The 8,655-nt window shown below is 44.5% G+C and overlaps 1 pseudogene; it reads left to right on the forward strand.

Annotated features, from left to right (window-relative positions):
• Positions 1 to 1,493: 1,493 nt before the first annotated feature.
• Positions 1,494 to 8,485, forward strand: LOC141830791 (mitogen-activated protein kinase kinase kinase 18-like; annotated as a pseudogene).
• Positions 8,486 to 8,655: the final 170 nt, after the last annotated feature.

Genomic DNA, 8,655 nt, shown 5'->3' on the forward strand with positions numbered 1-8,655 from the left:
TATTATTGAGGTAATGATAATCAAGTTGATCTATTCTCATGAATTAAAATTTTGAATCTAAAGAGCCAATACCTTCAGAAAATCATATTTACATTATTGTCATGCTCAAAGTGTTCAATATGCTTAGGTCTCGACATTTGGAATTGGAATCTTGACGAACAACACAAATATTTCCCCCTCTTCTAATCTAAGTCAACTTTTGATTTCGAGCAGATGATTCTTCATGGTGAAGCACAATGTGCTAGGCAAATTGTTAGTGTTTCAAACAGCAAGGGAAGATTATTGCCTATGCTAAGCCAAGATATCCACTTGTAAGAACTAAGAACTGCAAATATATCTGTTGTCATCAGTAAGTTTTCAGTTGCTACTTGCTAGTGGTCTTCAGGTTTATGTTCCAGGTAAAAGGAAGTGATACATCTACTGCAGAGTCTGGTTCAGACTCTATATAGACTTCCAAGGTCTGGAGGGACAACCTTGGTATTGCCACTGTACTAGCTCTATGCTTGCTACTTAACTTAAATATGCAGGCAAAAATGACAGGAAAGACTTTGGCATCTGGTGGCTCTTCTGAGTATGAAGACTGTTTGCTGATGGTTGATAAGGAATTGCCTCATGAAAAAAGATGAATTGCTTGAAGCTGAGCTTATTACTACCAAAAAGGTGAGGCTTTACCTAATGTTTTGAATTGCAAGAACAAAACTTTCAGTAATGCTTCTTGGCAAATCAACATTTGGAAATAGTAAACATTATTCATTCTGTCACTTACTTCGATTATATTTGTGATCTTCTGATCAAAACATCTCCCCTCTTGTTTTGCAGAAGAAAAAATTTTCATTTTGCCTCTGAAACCCAACGTCAGCTCGAATCAAAACGCAGGCAGATTCAAGGCATGTGTGTAAGATATATTTGGTCGAGTCTGAACAAAGAATTCATTTATAAAAAGAGTGAGATTTCATTCCCTTCTCATACAATTTTATCCCACCAAACCCACCTAATCGCCTTCCCACAAGTGTTTGACGAAGGCCTCGTATTGTTGTTAGTTAGATTAGATTAGATTGCGTTGAATATGGAAAAAAGTGGAAGCAGTAAAGTCAAACCAAATCTTGCTGAGGCATCAAGTCAACTATTGGATTGTTCACCCAAAGTCATCTCCCTACTGCGTTGGGTGCAACCACCTCTTTAGATCCTTATCTCCACTTGGTGCGGCCGTTGCCTTCTCACCTAATATTCCCTATCCATGCCCTACCCGACTTGTATTTAACTAAGATTAAATAAACTTTCTAAAAGTTAAATCTTTTAATCGTTCCAGAACTGAACATATTTGTCCAAATTTAGACTATTCCAAATTTAAACCTGTTACCGGATTTTTCTGAATCCAGTGAAGATGGTCAAAATCTGAATCACTAAGTTGACCGTTCTGACTTCCTGTTACCAGTCTCTGCGGAGTCAACGGCTCCCTCTGTGAAGATTTGTTTATATTTGTCGTACGCGGACAATTGTTACTGGTTGAAGAAGCTGTGCCGTGTCCGGCCTCGAGAGAGCGATTTGTCTTCGCCGTCAACCCTCGTCGAGGTCTCCACATGTGATCGAGGTTGACTTGTGCTTCCGCCGCTCCGCCGAACGCCAGTACCAAGGATCTCAGAAAGTCAACTCTCGCTTTCTATATAAAGCCCTTTGCTCTCTTCTCTGTCGAGATCCGGTAGAACTCCACCGAATTCCGTATTCGATTCCGATGGCCATCGGAGAGTGGCGTCGGGGGCCGACCATCGGCCGCGGCTCCACCGCCACTGTCTCCGCCGCGGTAGCCTCCCCCTCCGGCCTCGTCTTCGCCGTCAAGTCCGCTGAACTCTGCTTCTCTGCCACCGGCGTCTACAACCTCTTCCTCGAGTACGCCCCTCTCGGCTCGCTCTCCGACCGCATATCGGCGCGCGGCGGTGGCCTCGAGGAGCCGGAGATTTGCTCCTACTCCGGGGACCTTCTCCGTGGCCTCGCTCACCTCCACTCTGCTGGCGTCGCGCACTGCGACGTCAAAACCCGAAACGTCCTGCTCTGGCCCGAAGGCGGAGCGAAGCTGGCGGACTTCGGGTGCTCGCGGAGGATCTCTGGGGCGGCGCCGTCGTCGGTGGCAGGGACACCGATGTACATGGTAAAGAAGGATTATCTCGTACGACCCAGTCATAAAAGAATTATTCTCTATGTTCATATAAAATTGAGATTATTAAAATATTTCTTATTAATTCGTCCATTGACCAAGTCATGTAACAATACTATATATTACCCTATTGTTTTAGGGTTTAATGAATAAGTTAATTATCTCTTTATTACTTCCCTCTCGTTTAACTTAACATGGTATCAGAGCAAGTATATTACTGGAATTCTTCAAAGATCTAAAATGGATGGAGCACGTCCGTTATCAACACCAATCGCCATGGACAACTTCGTCTCTGCATCTTCTCCTGCCATGTCTGATCCCCAAGTTTATCGAAGCATTGTTGGAGCTTTACAATATGTCACGATCACACGTCCTGATATTACTTTTGCAGTAAATCGTGCTTGTCAATTCATGCATGCTCCCACAGAACAAAACTGGGAAGGAGTGAAACGGATCCTTCGTTATCTCAAAGGAACTATTTTACATGGTCTTCTCTTATATCGTCAATTATCTCGAGACTTACATGCTTTTAGTGATGCGGATTGGGCAAGCTCTCCTGAGGATAGGCGATCTACAAGTGGATTTGCAATATTTCTTGGACGGAATCTTATCTTATGGAATTCGAAAAAGCAACCTACAGTATCTCGTTCAAGCACTGAGGCCGAATATAAAGCTATAGCCAACACAATATCTGAAATTATTTGGCTTCAATCGCTTCTTTCAGAACTTCATCTTGCATCAAATGTTCCACCAAAACTCTGGTGTGATAATATTGGAGCGACATATCTTACAGCAAATCCAGTCTTTCATGCTCGTACAAAACATGTGGAAATTGATTTTCATTTTGTTCGAGAACGTGTGACAACTCGACAGTTAGTTGTCTCTTATATTTCTGCAGAAGATCAACTTGCTGATATCTTTACTAAGCCATTATCCAGACAACGTTTTACCAAATTGGCAAGCAAACTCAACGTCAAGGATCTCCCGTTGAATTTGTCGGGGGGGGGGGGGGGGGTAAAGAAGGATTATCTCGTACGACCCAGTCATAAAAGAATTATTTTCTATGGTCATATAAAATTGAGATTATTAAAATATTTCTTATTAATTCGTCCATTGACCAAGTCATGTAACAATACTATATATTACCCTATTGTTTTAGGGTTTAATGAATAAGTTAATTATCTCTTTATTACTTCCCTCTCGTTTAACTTAACACATGGCGCCTGAGGCCACGCGCGGCGAGGAGCAGGGAGCGCCGGCAGACGTGTGGGCGCTCGGGTGCACGGTGGTCGAGATGGCCACGGGGCGGCCGCCGTGGCCCGACATCGTCGACCCGGTCGCCGCCCTGCACCGCGCCGGGTTCACGGGGGACGTCCCCGAGTGCCCCGGATGGTTGTCGCCGGAGGCCAGGGACTTCGTGGCGAAGTGTTTGAAGAGGGACGCGCGGGAGCGGTGGACGGCGGAGCAGCTCCTGCAGCACCCGTTCGTGTCCAAGACGACCTGCTCGCCGTCAAACACCTCCCCTCCGGCCGACCAAGTTTGGGTCTCCCCGAAGAGCACGCTGGAGCAGGGAATGTGGGACTCCGAAGAAGAAGAAGAAGAAGAGCACCACTCCGACAGCCCGGGGGAGAGGCTCCGGAGACTCGCCGGCGGCGTCTCTCAGGCGATCAATTGGGAAACCGATGGCAATTGGATCACAGTGAGGTCCAACGAGAATGAATCTGCTTCAGAACAACACTCTTTTGATTCTGTCGGTAAAAAACATATGCTTTCTGAATTGAATTGAAATATTACAAGCCATAGGTCCCTATTTATACATGAGTATAGGGACTTATTCTAGACGATTTATTCTAAACAGAATATTTAATACGATTTATTCTAAACAGAATATTTAATAGAATATTTAATATATATAATAAATTAAATATTCTAACACCCCCCCTCAAACTCAAGGTGGTAGAGTAGAGATCAGCTTGAGTTTGCTCAATAACATAGAGAAGCGACCCGGCAAGAGAGACTTGGTGAAGATATCTGCAATCTGATGTTCGGTAGACACGGACTGCAATTGCACAGTGCCAGCACTAACATGCTGCCGTACAAAATGGCAATCGATCTCGATGTGCTTAGTGCACTCATGAAACACATCATTTCGAGAAATTTGAATGGCACTCTGACTATCACAATGAAGATCGGTGGCTGGCGGTTGAGGAATGCCAAGATCAGAGAGAAGTCGTCGAATCCAAAGAAGCTCGGAAGTAGAATCAGCAAGTGCACGATACTCTGACTCAGCGCTGGAACGAGAAACGACAGTCTATTTCTTGCTTCGCCAGGAAACAAGGGAATCACCCAAGAAGAAACAATAACCAGTGATGGAGCGTCGGTCAGTGGGATCGCCTGCCCAATCAGCATCAGAGTAACCAGTGAGCACCAATGATGAATCAGCAGAGAAGTGAAGACCATGTAGAAGAGTGCCCTTAACATAGCGAAGAATACGTAATACAGCAGAATGATGAGCTGTACAGGGACTAGTCATGAACTGACTAACGATGTGAACTGCATGAGCTATGTCAGGACGAGTGACTGTCAGATATATCAGGGAGCCCACTAACTGGCGATAGAGTGTGGGGTCCTCAAGAGGGGCGCCATCGAGAGGAGTGAGACGACAGTTTGCCTCAAGTGGAGTTGATGCAGTCTTGCTGTCAGTCAGACCAGCACGGGAGATGAGGTCAGAAGCATACTTTGCCTGGGACAAATAGATACCATCTGCCGTGTCGGAAATCTCAAGACCTAGAAAGTAACGCAGCTTACCAAGACTCTTCATATCAAAATGCTGATGAAGATAGGTCTGCAAATCAGATATTCCAGAGGCATCGTCTCCAGTGATCACCATATCATCAACATATAACAATAGAATAATAATCCCGGATGAGGAGCGACGAATGAATAAAGCAGAGTCATAGGGAGAGGCGGTAAACCCATACTGAATAAGTGCTGAGCTGAACTTGGCGAACCAAGCTCGTGGTGCCTGCTTCAGACCATAAAGAGCACGACGTAACTTACATACCTTCCCCGAAATATCTGAACCTGGCGGCGGACTCATATAAACCTCCTCAGAAAGATCTCCATGAAGAAAAGCATTCTTCACATCCAACTGGTGAAGAGACCATCGACGAGCAGCAGCAATAGCTAAAAGACAACGTAGAGAAGTCAAACGGGCAACAGGAGCAAATGTCTCTTCATAGTCAATGCCGTACTCCTGTAAGAAACCTCTGGCCACAAGACGAGCTTTGTAGCGCTCAACAGATCCATCAGAATTTGTTTTGATCTTGTACACCCATTTGCAGTTAATAGGTTTCTTGCCAGGTGGTAGATCAACGATATCCCAAGTCCCAGTCTTCTCAAGAGCCTGCAGTTCCTCAGACATAGCCTCACGCCACATTGGATCACAGTTTGCCTCACGAAAAGTCCTAGGCTCATGGTTAGATAGAATGGCAGAGAAACAATGGTAATCAAGGAGATGAGAAGGAGGACGACTTACACGGGTTGAACGTCGACCAGTGGCAGCAGGGACTTGAGATGCTTGTTCAAGAGACGCAGATGAGTCAGCTTGAGGTGACGGGGAAGCATTGACAGTGTCAATAGGAATCTGTGTGAGCTCGGGACCTGCAGAAGAAGGAGATGGATCCAAAACAAAGAAAGGGGAATCAGTTGTTGACGGGGAAGCATCGGCAGTGTCAACATGAATCTGTGTGAGCTCGGGATCTGCAGAAGAAGGAGGTGGATCCAAAACAAAGAAAGGAGAATCAGTATGAAAAGGAATGGTAAATTTGGACTCAGAAGAGAACATCTTATGTTCCCAAAAGGTGACATGACGAGAAATACGAATTCGATTTGACACAGGATCCCAACAACGATAGCCTTTATGTTCTACCCCATATCCCAACAAACAACACAGACGATTCTGAGGCTCCAATTTGTTTCGTTCATGTGGGGGAAGGTGGACGAAACTGACACAGCCAAATGGACGAAGAATGGAGTAATCTGGTGGCTGACCAAAGAGTTTCTCGTAAGGAATGGCATCCTGAAGTACAGAAGAAGGCATCCGGTTGATTGTATAGACAGCAGTAAGGGCAGCTTCTCCCCAAAACCGATCAGGACACGAAGCAGAAAGGAGCATGGCACGAACAGTATCTAGAATGTGCCTATGTTTACGTTCAGCCCTACCATTTTGTTGTGAAGTGTAAGGACATGAACGTTGAACAACAGTGCCCTGGGTAGAAAGAAAATTGAGAAAGGTAGAATCATTATATTCCAAAGCATTGTCAGTGCGGAGTGTTTTAATAGGACATGAGAATTGTGTTTGAATCATTTTTGCAAATGTGGAGTAAGTCGAGGCAAGTTCAGAACGATTTTTCAAAAAATAAATCCAAGTGAATCGGGAATAATCATCAACAAAGATTACAAAATATCGATAACCTTTGAACGTTCCAATGGGAGAGGGCCCCCAAATATCTGAGTGAACTAGGGAAAAAGGTTTATCAGCAATAGAATGATTATTTGAGAAAGAGAGTGCTGGTTGTTTGCCAAGCTTGCAATGCACACAATCAAAAGATTCAAATTTAATAGAACCAAAAAAACCTTTAGTAGCAAGAGATCGGAGGTTATGTGATGAAGCATGTCCAAGTCTGAGATGCCACTGATAGATGGAAGAAGGAGAAACGACAGCAGAGATAGAAGGAAAGGGTTGAAGGGAACAAAGCTCAAACAGGCGACCCTTCTTGCGCCCCGTCCCAAGAATCTGGCCCGTCTGCGAATCCTGAACCTGTACACCAGAAGACGTGAAAATAACAGTAAGTCCCTGCTCAACCAACTGACCAATAGAAACAAGGTTTAATGTTAAATGGGGAATGTAGTAGACATCTTGGAGAGATGGTGAAGTGGCATGACCAGTATGTGTGATTTTCATGGGGGCACCATTTGCAGTGTGAATGGGAGGCGAGGTGGTGAGAGGTTTTATAGAATGTAGCAGATTAATGTTAGAGGTCATATGGTTGCAACAAGCAGAATCTAAGAACCATTGTCGGTTACCTGATGTGGTGGCTAATGAAGGTTTGGTAGATAAAACCTGAGTGAGTAGTTTATGGATATCCATAAGGGTAGGAGTAGTGGGCTGAGGCGGCTGCAAAACCTTTGTGACGGCGGCTATGGAGGAGGAAGAACCAGCTGTAGAAGATCTGCGACTCAGTTTTGGGCAGTTCTGACGGACATGACCCTTTTTGTGGCAATAACGACACTCAATGTTGGGGCAATGAGTGTAAGCATGTTCAGCATTCGGACAACGACGACATCTAGCAGACTTGTCCGATCGAGCATTAACACGATCCATATTGAGAGACATAAAGAAAGAATTCAAGGAAGTAATTCAGATCCGAAAGTAACGAAATCAAAATCTGATCACACAGATGCGTCGACGATCGAAGCAGGAGTCGACGATCAAAATTCGACCACCGGAGCCATCAAAATTGCTAGAGTACCTTGACCTCGCTGCGTCTTGTTGTGGCTTGGGCGTCGACAGTGGAAGGAGTCTACCAATAACGAGGTGTCATGGAAATAAAGGACGTCGCCTCTCCCAAATAAAGGCAATGGTTGCAGCAGTTTTGTAGCATCATGGCTTTAGGATGATGGTTAGAAGAAGAAATCACCAATTGGAAGGTCGGCAGTTCGAACCTGCATGGGCCACCAATTTTTGCTTTGTTTGCTGTAGCAGTTTCTTTCTTCGGCGACCAGCAGCGTGATGGGAGGGAAGAAGGGAAAGCAGCGTGATGGGAGGGAAGAAGGGAAAGCACGTTTCGGATGGTGGCGGCGTCCGGATGGTGGCGGCGGTGCCAGATAGAAAGGCGGCGGCGCCAGATAGAAGCCAATGATCTAGGGCTCTGATACCATGTCGGTAAAAAACATATGCTTTCTGAATTGAATTGAAATATTACAAGCCATAGGTCCCTATTTATACATGAGTATAGGGACTTATTCTAGACGATTTATTCTAAACAGAATATTTAATAGAATATTTAATATATATAATAAATTAAATATTCTAACAGATTCAATTCAATCGGATGTTCCAGACAACAGAGACGATCCATTCGCTGGAGAATCTATGAATCAAATTGTAGAACAGATCACACATTCCCCTCTTGACACTAGTAGTAAAAACACAATCTTTTTCTCAAATTTGCTGCGCTTCAATCATGTTCTTCATTCTCTCAAAAAACAGAAAAAGGTAATGATATTCCTCCGAGAGATCAAAAGAGGGCCGCCACTTCCAAGAAGTAACCAGCTGTTTCGTTGATGAGAATCATGAGATGGAGCATAAATCTAGGAGATTAGCTTAAGATGAAAGGATACAGATAAAAAGAAGAACAAAGCGTGTGTTGTTAGTGAGTCGCAGCTGACTCAACTTTCCGATCAACTAGAACCTCCATTCTGGTCGATTCTGTGCTGAC

This window comes from Curcuma longa, chromosome 6 (assembly GCF_044706935.1).
Source record: "Curcuma longa cultivar G26 ecotype Majalengka, Jawa Barat chromosome 6, ITB_CL_G26_1.1, whole genome shotgun sequence".
Taxonomy (NCBI): Eukaryota; Viridiplantae; Streptophyta; class Magnoliopsida; order Zingiberales; family Zingiberaceae; genus Curcuma; species Curcuma longa.